General features: G+C 40.7%; 1 long non-coding RNA gene across 1 annotated transcript in view; it reads right to left on the minus strand.

The window, feature by feature from the left end:
* Positions 1–6,741, minus strand: part of LOC310742542 — a 140,820-nt gene extending 134,079 nt beyond the window's left edge. The window contains exon 1 of the long non-coding RNA XR_014538533.1: positions 6,468–6,741. This is a non-coding gene — a long non-coding RNA (uncharacterized lncRNA). The remainder of the gene's footprint in view (positions 1–6,467) is intronic.
* Positions 6,742–12,801: the final 6,060 nt, after the last annotated feature.

Genomic DNA, 12,801 nt, shown 5'->3' on the forward strand with positions numbered 1-12,801 from the left:
AGACACCATCATCCCAGACCATTGGTCATTCTGGCTGGTGTGGATTTATTCAACAATATCTGGAGGGACACAGGTTCCCCAACCAGGGCTGCCTCTCTCCATGTGAACCTACCTCTCATCATCTTCTGAGGCCCTTCTTCAGGTGCCTCCTCCACAAGACGTCCAGAGAGTGGCAACATGCAAATGTACCTTTTTTGCAATGGCTCCACATTTGTGGAATGCTCTCCCCAGGGAGGGTCGTCTGGCACCTTCATTATACACTTTTGGGTGCCAGGCAAAATGGTCCTCTTCAGCTGATTGACATCTGATGCCCTATTAAATGTGTGGTAGTGGAAGGGTTGTTTTTGTTCTTATTTTTATTATGCACTTTGTGTTTTTATATAGTCGTTTTGTGTTGTGAACTGCTCTGAGATCTATGGATGAAGGGCGCTATACAAGTAATAATAATAATAATAATAATAATAATAATAATAATAATAATAGACCAAGTCCTACTTCTGAGCAAACACATTTACAAAAAAGCTACAGTAAAAAATAAAATAGAACCCAGTTCCCTATGCACCAAAGGACATAAGCCAGTCACAGGATATCAAAGGGACATGGAAGACTTTCCAAATGCGAAAAGGGGATGTTTTATTCTCTACCAACTTTTGGAAGAGGTGAATCAAAGAAAGGAGTTTTGGTCTCAGTTAGTACCTGTGGACAATGCCAGAAAGGGTATTCTGTCTTCAACTATACTATAATTGTATTGCAACACTTCACAAAAAGTCCCCTTACACGTGGCTACTTATCTGTTGATTCCACTGAAAATCATTCTTTTTGAGGTGTTGTGAGGTCCTATGAAAGTTCTGCCTGTGGCAATGGCACATTCACACATCTGATGCTGCAGTCATCAGGCCATGGACAAGGATGCCACAATGCCATATAAATTGTGAACAACCACACTGCCAGAATAAAGTGTGAAGCAGGCTAGACTCATCTCACCAGAAGACGTAACCTTTATTCTTGAGAGCACAGTTTCCATGGAAGAAGAACTTCTGGGGCCTAAAACTCTGACAACATCCTTTCCAATTTTCTTTTCCCCCAGTCAAGCCAAAAACAATTTTGTTGTCATCTTATTTTTGACCGGGTTTTTACTGGGTGCTGTTTAAAAATTATAGATTGCCTAGCTTCTAACTCATTGCTACTTCTTTTCGCCTTTCGGTCCTTGTAAATGGCAACTATTTTCTTATAAAGGGATGTGAGCCCTTGTAAGCTGTGGGACCCAGGCAATTGGCTCAGTGCAGCAGAGCTAAGTTATGAAACAGGAAACTGTGATGTCATGTCTAGTAAAGCATCAAAAAGCACCTTGTTTAAAATAGAAATATCAGATGAGATCATTACTTTTTTTCTTAACATATTCTATTTTTTGGCATAACACCCACCTATCTGAGAGTCATTGTAAAAAGAACACTGTAAAGACTACCCAGAATCCAACCATGGTGTCAAATATTCCTATGAGCATCACTTGTTTTGGCAAATGAGGTTTCATTGGAAAACATGAAAGGAACATCAGTTTTACGTATAAGGAGCATATGCAACTCTCAGGAAGAACAAATGGTCTGAATTAGGATGGGCATTTGATAGAAACCAAAAATCCTACCATACATTTAGAATTTTATTCAACTCGTATGTGGCCAATTTTATCATTGCCATATTTGAGGGTGGCGTGGGAAGAGAGACTAGCAGGCTTGACACTGATGGACCATGATTCTGATCTAGTCAAAGTGAAGCAGCATTGATTTCAACAGGAAGGAGTCTAGCAAGTGTTTGACTTTCCCAACACAATCAGCAGACCTTAAATATTGATTTCATTGGAAAAGTAAAACATTCCGGTTTACACCATTCATTGGATAACTGAAAGTTCTGTCCCTGGCAACCCTGAAATTGTTAGCTTGAGAGTAGATTATTGCTTTTAGGAGTTTTAAACTGCTAAAAGGTTGTTTTAGCCAGTTATCTTTGGAAATGTATTTTGGAACGTGCAGGTTAAAAATTGAATACATAAATAAAATATGGAAAGCTATGGGGTGGATCATAATCATGGTCCATCTGTATTGGTCATGTGATAAGCCCTCTCCAACTCTAACAAACTGTGTCAGCTGGTTGATGAACTGATGTCAGGAAGAACTCAACAGAGCACTGGATACCCAAATTATCCTGATTGGGGCCACAACTCTGCTTCACAAATTCTTCCAACATAGTCCTCAGTGAAAATGTATTCCCTAGTCAAGTGGTCTAAGGGAAACATTACAAGGCAGGCTTTTTAAAAAGAGACTTGAAGTTTAGCTCCAACACCAACAGTCTTTGGAAGTTTGGTCTACACAGTTTGAATCTTGGAATCAAGTAGCTATGTGTGGGCACGTCACTTGCTAAAATATTGGTTTACTCTTTAATGCTATGGCTGAATTCAGCACACAGTTCTCCATTATCCTAAGGCTCAGGCTATGATAATCATCAATACTTTGTTTACTAAAGAATAATTAAGGTAATTTGGAGAAGAAACCTATTTCATAAATTTGTGAATATTATTTTCTCTCTCTAATAGATTTCATGTAACATTTTAAAAATGTAAAATATTATCTCCTGCTTTTATGCTAAAGCAACATTCGAAATTTTATTGGTTAAGAGTATTTTGGGAACTTTAGTTTGGATGCCCAAGTAAAAGAAGAAGTAAGGACTTCTTTAGATTTGTTTGGATAGTATCACTTTAGGTTGCTTGCCTACTGATAAGTTTTATGAAGTAAAAAGATCACCATAGACCAGATAAAATGTAGGCAACTAGCTTTTCACTTACCAGCACTGCACCATAGATTGCCTAATGGGAAATCAGGTGCACATGCCAAACAACACCACCTGGAAACTCTCTCTCTCTCATAGAGGGCTCAGGGGAGAGGTTTGCTTTCCCTGCTGAAACTGGAAGATTTATTGCTGTTATGCAGGTGCAGAAGGTCACAGTTGTGTCCTAAGAAGGAATAGGCTTCTGGGTGAAAGGACATTTACAGCTGCATATTTGGCACCAGCCCGGTCCCATTTTCCCCACACCAGAAAACAGCTCTTGTTTCCAAGAAATGCAGATGGTTTTTGAAGAACCAGTGCAGTCCAGTTCACAAAGTTATGGCTGATTCATACAGTACATGCATGTACATTATTGTTTTTTTGGGGGGGTCACTTTTACTCCTGCAGAAATGACAGCTGGGGGCTGGCACGTGCTGATGCAATCAGAAAGTACTGTGATTGAGGTGATGTGCAAGTGCTGAGCGGGCCCATACACAGGTCAGAACTTGATGCTGCAGTCATTCAGTGATAAAGATACATGCTAGTGGATCCCAAGACCTGGATCTGGTTGACCACGGTGCCACTTTTGCTGTGGACTCAGTATGTAGCTTTGAACAACTCCACCTGTTGTTATAACCCCTTTTGACATGGGGTGCCAATAGTAATTTAAGATGTTTCTTTGAGGAACACAGTGAAGATTCGAAAACACTTTCTAAATAGCTGTCTACAAGAAATGAGTGAAAAACTATTTCCATAGTACATAATTTCAACATCAATTCACAGTGCTGTAAAAGTTCATCTACTAACATAAAAAATATTCTCATAAGTGATAGGATTGTAAAGCATGTAACATGGTTCGTCTTCAGTAGACACAATAGCCAAAGCAACATAATGCTCAGTATCAGTCAACAGATTCTAAAAAACCACATAAATCCTATCCACATTTTGTTTGAAATAAACAATACCCCACATCACTTCCATCCCACTGTCATTAATACGAATGCTAGACATCATCATCGTGTCTAGAAGTCAACTTCCTCCATTTCAGAAAACAAACATTTCCCAACCATTATAACAAACCAAAACTTCATTAAAAAAAACTAATTGAACAAAACTCTATCCTTACACGCATGATTTTCTCCCTGAGATGGTGAAGCAAGAGAAGAAATAAATCACATCTGACAGAAGTTAGTTATTCCACTTAACAGATGATAGGAGGGCATTCATAACCTGGTGATGTGAGCGTGGAAAAGATAAGAGAATAGATGGACAGCAAAATCTACAGACCAGGGCCAGTGTTATAATCCAGAGCTTTTTGCCTTGATTTGGGTTCCCTTCCTTCAAGTTAATTTAAGAGAAAAGTTACTAAGGCTGCAAGCCTAACTCCACTTACCCTGGGAGTGAGCCTCTTATTGAATTCAACTTTGAGTAGACGCGGTTTGGATTGTGCAGTTAGGAGTGTTCACTTCATTCTTTGCTACCTCTTTAAACTGAATAGCATGCTCAAGTTTAAAACTAAGATTTACATCGACCTTTGTTGTGAAGCTGACACCACAGCTCTCGTCTCGTGAAGGTACAATAAAATTGCACGGAAAAGACAGGAGGATATTGAAAGAAAACATGATGGTGAAGAAAACATAGCAAAAGGAAAAAGGTGTCCAGCTTCAGGTTGGTGAGGTTGTTGACGCTGCAATGCAGGCCAAATTTTGTTTGTACTGCACATGTCACAAACGGACAAACTTCTTCACACAGCATGTAGTTAAACCATGAAACTCGCTCCCACAGGAGGAAGTGATGGCCAAGAGGATTGGACAAATTCTTGGGGGACAGGGCTACTAGCCATGATGGCTATACTTTGCCTCCACAACTGCTCTTGTGCTCGAATCCTGCTTCCTGTTTTACCACCAGCATCTGTCTTGGCCACTGTGGGAACCGGCTGGTGGAATAGATGAGGCATTAGCCTGCTCCAGCAGATTCTTCGCATGTTCTTATGACACTATAAAGGTAAAGGGACCCCTGACGATTAGGTCCAGTCGCAGACGACACTGGGGTTGCAGCGCTCATCTCGCTTTACTGGCCGAGGGAGCCGGCATTTGTCCGCAGACAGCTTCAGGGTCATGTGGCCAGCATGACTAAGCCGCTTCTGGCGAACCAGAACAGTGCATGGAAACGCCGTTTACCTTCCCGGCGGAGTGTTACCTATTTATCTGCTTGCACTTTGACGTGCTTTCAAACTGCTAGGTTGGCAGGAGCTGTGACCGAGCAACAGGAACTCACACCGTAGCGGGGATTCGAACCGTGACCTTCTGATCGGCAAGCCCTAGGCTCTGTGGTTTAGACCACAGCGCCACCCGTGTCCCTTGTCTATTAATTTTGGGTTTTATTCATCTAAGTGACTCATTGAGTAACCTTGGGTCAGCCACCATGCCTAGCTCACCTCACAGGGCAGTTGTGTGGATAGAATTGTGACAGGGAGAGGAGAACCATGCAATTTTATATCTTTCAGCTCCATGGAAGAACAACAGGATGCAGAAAATAAACCACTTAAATACCCAGGACCAGTGGCTTTACCATTCAGTTCAACTTCAACAGAGGCAGCTGTGCAGGAACTCATACACTCCAGTAGCATAGATGGAAGCCTGGTGTGCTGCAAATCTGTAGAGCCACAGAGGGCTAGAGACTGCTATCAACTCTTTAAAGCAGGGTCAGTGCTCGAGGGAGCAGGATTCTGGCCACCCTACCTTTTGACAACCTCTTTGCTCCTTTTTTTCAGAGCTTTATGAAGGACCACAAGTTGACCACAACTGGTGGATTTCAGAGTGAGGCTTACCCTAACCATTTGACCACTGATCAGAAATACATTTTTTCATTAAGTTTTCAGTATAATACCCAGTTATCTATGCGATGCTTAACAGTATCCAGCAACTATAAATAAAGTATACATAAAAACCCCTATTAATGAATATACATAATAGTAAATACTTTCTTCCCATACCTGATCAGCAAACAATTAAAAATGGGCAGTGGAATAGCAGAGCACCCGCAAAAAAGGTACCAGATCGATAAAGTTGCACTGCATATCACTTTCTCTAATAGTGAATGCAGGTGATGAAAGCTGACTGAAATGCAGACCAAACAGGGCTAAGCAGAAACAAAAGACAGATATTCACATGCTTGGAGAACCTCCCCTCCTCCAATGGAGATTCAGCATACCAATGAGAAACAGAAAATTAGAATTTAGTATTTTGGAGGAGTGCATGACTGGCAGACATTCTGAATAGGAATACTTCTGTTGAGTAAACACATACTGCAACACCTTGTTGCAGGCCCCAATTGTTTAAGTATAAATTAGCATGTTTCAAGAGGATGAACTTTTAAAAAGCAAACAAACAAGGCAGATTGATCTCTTGCAGTTGTGTTGCGTTTTTCCAACAAACTGCTTCACTCTCGCTTTTGCATTTGGGGTGTGTAAAATTCTACCCAGCCTATGCTCCAGCCAGATCCCAAGAGCCACATTTACTAATGCAAAGACAGTGACAGCAGGAACTTGCTGCAGCTTTTGAACTGGCATATAGAAGAGTCTTTCAAGCTTTTATCAGCTCTAAAAAAAAGGAGGGGGAGAAGGGAAGCAAACATTATCTATTGTTAATTACCTGTAAAGTAGGGCTTTAGCCACTTCCCCTGTTCCTAAGAGCTCTGAAGTGAAACCTGAAAGAAGCCACCCATTGTTTTCTATTGTGCAAGCGCCAGAAGCAAATAGGGCTCAGATTGCAGCTCTGAAAAGCAACAGGAAATTGGCGCACAGCTAATCTGCCCTGAACTATTCATAGTAACAAAAGGCTACATTCCTGCTAAAACATTCCCCATTAGAAATCCAAGGCAGATCTTGGAAGAACGACCGCAGAATAAATTTGTGGAAATAAAAGGTTTTTAATTAAAAGACTGGGATCCGGGCATAAGTTGCTGACCATGAAGTAACATGTATTATGTATTTTCCCCCCCCTCCAGCAGGGCTAGTCTGTTGCAGCAAAAACAACAAAGGAGTCCCGTGGCAACTTAAAGACTAACACATTTATTTATATGGCATAAGCTTTTGTGGACTAAAGCCCAGGTTGACAGACACTGGTCGTTAACAATTGTTTAAGTCTTCTAAGATGCCACAGAAAGCTTTGATGCCTTATGTATGCCTCATCCTCCTTACAACCCCCTCCCCAAAAGCCAAATGTTCAGGAGCCTTATCTTGCAGGAGATTCTGAAGGCCAGACCAGCTGTGGCTCTCATAACTCCACCTTTGGAAGCCATCTAATAGGGCCAAGTACAAGCAATACCAATGACAAACCTAGACAGCATCTTAAAAAGTAGAGACATCACCTTGCTGACAAAGGTCCGTATAGTTAAAGCTATGGTTTTCCCAGTATTGATGTATGGAAGTGAGGGCTGGACCATAAAGAAGGCTGATCGCCAAAGAATTGATGTTTTTGAATTATGGTGCTGGAGGAGACTCTTGAGAGTCCCATGGACTGCAAGAAGATCAAACCTATCCATTCTTAAGGAAATCAGCCCTGAGTGCTCACTGGAAGGACAGATCCTGAAGCTGAGACTCCAGTACTTTGGCCACCTCATGAGAAGAGAAGACTCCCTGGAAAAGACTCTGATGTTGGGAAAGATGGAGGGCACAAGGAGAAGGGGACGACAGAGGACGAGATGGTTGGACAGTGTTCTCGAAGCTACAAACATGAGTCTGACCAAACTGAGGGAGGCAGTGGAAGACAGGAGTGCCTGGCGTGGTCTGGTCCATGGGGTCACAAAGAGTCGGACACGACTAAACAACAACACCACAAGTAATACAGACAACAATTAGTATGTTGTTCAATTATTCAATAATGAAACGTATAGGTACAGTCTAGGTAGAGTCTGCCTTTCAGATGCACCTAAGAGGAGCCTGCGGCATTAGGCCTACGCCTCATCTAGTCTAGCATCCTGTTCTCACAGTGGCCAACTCCATTTCCCACATGACGATCTGGCTGTTTTACTCTCTCCCTGCAAAAGGGATGGGGAGCCTGTGGGCCTCTGGATGTTGTTGAACTATGACTCCCATCATCTCTGACCACTGGCCATGCAGCCTGATGGGGGCTGGGATTCCAGCAACACCAGAAGGAAGGGTCTAAGGCTCCCCATCTCTTCTCTACAAGTGGAGGACATAAGGTAAAGCCCAGTCTTCTATTTGCGCAAAGGGAAACATTGGTCATAAAACACTCCGCTCTGTGGGGATGATCAGGAACTTACCTCTCAAGAACTTGCAATAAGATGTATTTGCAATTGCAGGGCCAGTACATTGCTTAATTATCTAACTTGGAGTGCAATCATAAGTGCATTTACTTGGGACATTTCCCATTGAACACAATGGAACTTTTGAGTTAGGCATGAATAGGATCAAGCTGCTAGCACTTCTAGCAATGCTTAATTGCAGCTGGCTAAACTGTGTAGCCCGGGTAACTTTGTTTCAACGCAGAATGTTTTATTACTTTCTGCAGTGCTCCAGCACCTTAACTTTCATCAGGTTCTATTTCTACATGTGAATGAGCAAAGCTTCATGTGTCTCCATTTAATGTTCCTCTGATTTAGTGTGTCTTTGTTTTAGAAGGATATATATATATATATATGTATGTATGTATATAAAATCAGTGTTTTGCTAACTATACTTCTTCTTGGCTTCATAACTTCATTACTGGACTCTTAAGGTTAAAGTAAAATGCATATATTTTACTATTTTAATGTCAATAAAGCTCTAGAAATGTGGCTCTAGAATTCAAATGAACTGGCCTTTATAAATCCTTTAGTTCATGTGAGCAAGCAATGTTCTGTTCATGGATAGCCATTTTTATCATTAACTTAGAACGCAGCATCTCATCCCAAGATGTGTCCTCTCAGAGAGTGGATTTATAAGAGACAAGCATTCATTTGTGGAAATACATAATGTGGATCATTCTGTCACTATGATGAGATGTGGAAAATTAACTGGCAAAAATGAAGTGTCTGATGGGAGAGCCTCTGTAAGCTTCAACTCTTCTCTTGGGGAGATAACTGGTGTCCCCATCTTCAGAACTAGCATTTTGGCTCGTTAATAATTGTTCACATGTTCACCGCAGATACTTTAGCTGGGCAATCTTGAATAAGAACTCATCACATCTTGTCAGAGATCTCTAAAGGGATTTTCAAGCCATTTCTGTCAGGCCTCTATACACATTTCAATTCCATATTAATACCATTGTTATATATATATATATAAACCCCACAGCAATTAGCCACACAATTTAAACCAATGCATTGTTGCATGAAATATATTAAGAAATCAAAAGAAAATATTTTTTATAAAAGGAAAAGGAAAGAACCTAACAGCTTGGTTGCCTTCCATTCAGTGATCTCCACAGCTGGAAGGCAGCACCTATAAATCACAGCCAATAAGTTGATACCTTGCATTATCTTCACTCACTGAGCCTCAGGATGAATTCACACATCAGTTCTGAGAAAGTGATTTAGATGGATCTATGCAGAGTCAAGTACCTCCTGCAGCCTTCCTGTTATTGCTTCACCAGATACCCAGAGCGCAGCTCACCTCAAACCAATTATGCCACAGTGTTGCAAACTCTGTTAATACACTCAGACCACATTCTCAACATGCTAACTTGGGTGTGTGAAAAAGCCTACAGTAAAAAGGAAATATATCTGTTCCATGTGGCTATTTCAAATGCCAGTTAATTAAAAAGTTGGCTAGGGCAGTTGTTCATTTCAGGAAAACTATTTTGCAAATCAGAACATTAATCTGTCAACCATATAAAGAGATTTCATTCCCATATCCGGCACCTGTCCTAGCAAGCTTCTCTTCCAGCTGTCTTTTCTTCAGACAGACAAAAATGCTAGCATTTAAAGCAGCAATGCGGAGAACCTGTAGTCAGGGACGATGGGTCCAGCAACTTTTGGAGAGCCTCAAGTTCCCAACCTCTGATTTAAAGACTAGTACAGCTAGTAAAACCATAAATTGACAATAAATAAATAAAATCCTAAATTATTTGCCTTTTGATAGACCTGAAAACCAGTTTGCAACCACCTTTTTAAAAAACCAACATTATAGTAATACCAGTTTTGGTTCAAACTAAAAAGATCCAATCCACTGATTTACATAGATGAAAGAATTCCCAATATTGTCAAAATATGAAAACTCACTAGCTTGGTTATTATTCACCTTACCAGCATTTCATTTAGCTTAGACCCATTGCAAAGTGTTGAAACAAGCTTCTTGGCAAAAATATATTTTACATGGGCTTTCTAAATAACATGCAAGTGATCAACAGTTACCAAGTTTTGATACTTACTGTTAACATGTGTTCAAGCCAAAGTGGGTTTCAGCAGCCCAGCACCTCTGTATGGTTGCTGGAAAACCCAAGGAAGCAAGCAGGTGCTCATGCTAGCCTTGTTATCACTTGCTTGGAGGCTACAGACACCCTTTCCTACAGGTGCCATGCATCAGCCTCTCAAAATTGGCTTCTCTCACCCACCTGAATCTATTTACTGATTTTACTTGCAAAGAATGTCTGTAACCACCAACACCAAGGGAAAAAAATACTGTTGCAGTGAACTGCATAAATCAACAATTACATTCATAAAACAAGTGCAAAATTTAATCTAACCACTGTGTTATAGGGCTAGGTTTAAGTCCAATCCACATGACAGAAGAATCTTTTTCATATCCATCTTTTAATTTAGCTGAAAAATGAATAGAAGGCTGTATACATAACATTCCCATTCATGGGAACCTACACAATCTAACCAGATATTGTGCTGTTGGCACTAGGAAAGGACTTTGAATACCACAATCACGTAACACCTTGTTTGTACTCTTCTTTCTTCTTACAAAATGTACTCATGGAGTCTGGTTCAAATTTAAATTTACACACAGGAATCTGACTTATACAAAATCAGACCATTTATCCATCCAATTCAGTATTTTCTGCACTACAAGTACCATTCTTGTAGCACCATAATCTCTGTCATTCAAAAACAAAACTCGATCCAAGACGTAGTTACACAGTGTCTCATTACCTACACTGTCAGAACACTTCAGTCTCAATTTTGTACCTGGTGGCAACATCCTTTGAATTCTTTCCTTAATGAGACTTTGAGGTGAAGCCATACGATTAGTTCAACCGCCTGACATTTTAATATTGACCAGCAGTGCTGTAAATAAACCCAATGGGCCACAGGAACGAGCTTGAGATCCTTCCTCAAATGTTCATATCGTTATCTTGGGAAGTACTGAAAAAGGTTCCAACTGAGTCTAAGGCTGGGGCAGCCAGGGTGACTGCCAGATGCTGTTGAATCACACACTGGCTACATTTGATCTCAGGCATTGGCTTTCTCGGTAGACACCTTAACTATACCACACAGAGCTAAAACACCTGCAGAACTCCCCAATAAATTCCCCAAGTAAGCAACAGGGTATTTCATTACCCTCATGAAAATATGTGGGAGCATGCAAGATCTAAATGAATACAGAACTCATCATTAGACAGAAGAGCAGTGTAACTGATCCCCCAGCAGTGTGGTTTAGACTAAACATACTGCAATGTTCAAAGTATTATATTGTGCATACGAAGAGCTGGTTGAAAATTATATATAGCAACTACAGTGTTTGCATATATGTATGACACACAACAGTATCCAATTTGGGAGAAGTGCTAGTTCCCTGCTTGTGGCAAAACAGTCATGTGCAACTTCAGCCATGTGCTGATTCCACCATTCAGCATGCATTAACATGTGCCAGCTTCTGGTGCTCCTCAAAAGCAGAACTGCCTGATTGTAGGCAAAGATCCATGCTACTTAGGCTTCTCTAGTTGCTTTTCCTGCTGCTTCCCATGTTCAATTGTTGTGAATAGCTCTAGGAATAGATCTAGTAAAACAGCTACAAACAAACATGCCACTTTTTTAAAAAAACAAAACCAAACCAGGATCGATCACTGAATGCTAGGAATAAATTACCCAATTTTTCTTGGGTTGGTGGTTTGCTTGTTTTGAATAGTCTCTACAGTATTAGTTGTGCAGGAAATAAAAGGCAAACAGTCCATTGACCAAGTTACATAATCTGAAAATAATTGTGGCTCCAGTGTTCACATTTGAATGTTCTGTTTTAGACTAGCCTGTGTCTTTAAAAAGAAAAAGAAAGCCTGAAAACAAGCAGGTCCAATCCAAATTATGAGCAAATGAATAAAAAAGCAATGCTCTTAAAAACTGATATATCTCATAATTGGCATCGCTCAAAGTTCAATTCGCAACCGCAGTCATACTTCGGGTTACAGACACTTCAGCTTGCGTGTTTTCGGGTTGTGCACCGCGCCGAACCTAGAAGTACCGGAACGTGTTACTTCCGGGTTTTGGTGCTTGTGCATGCTCAGAACCGCTAAATCGCGCGTGCGCAGAAGCACCAAATTGTGACCCATGCGTGGGTTGTGAATGCTGCGGGTTGCGAACGTGCCTCCCACACAGATCACGTTCACAACCTGAGCGTCCACTGTACTATCTTAAATGCAACTTTTCACAGCTATCATAGCACTCTCAAATGACATTTTACAATATTCATCATATTGTGCGTTTTGAAGAGATACAGAAGACAGGAGCAATAGCAACACAAAAGCAATCTGTATGAAATACTGTACTCCCATTTCACAGACAAAACATACTGTGAGTATTATGAAAATATATTCCCAAATGAGAAGCACTATCACAAGGGGGCACTGAGTGCAACAGATGTGCAAAGAATGGATCATATCAAAAGAATGGATCATATCAAAAGATACTAAGAAAAAATATCACATCCTCCTTTTCCTTGTGAAAGAGAGATGATTTTATGAAAAGCAATTGGAGAATTGGGAAATGAGATCCTGTTTATTAGCCAAGTACCTTGATAAATTATGAGCATTATGGAGATTGTAT

Source organism: Podarcis filfolensis, assembly GCF_964270895.1.
Source record: "Podarcis filfolensis genome assembly, chromosome: 9".
In the NCBI taxonomy this organism is placed as follows: domain Eukaryota; kingdom Metazoa; phylum Chordata; class Lepidosauria; order Squamata; family Lacertidae; genus Podarcis; species Podarcis filfolensis.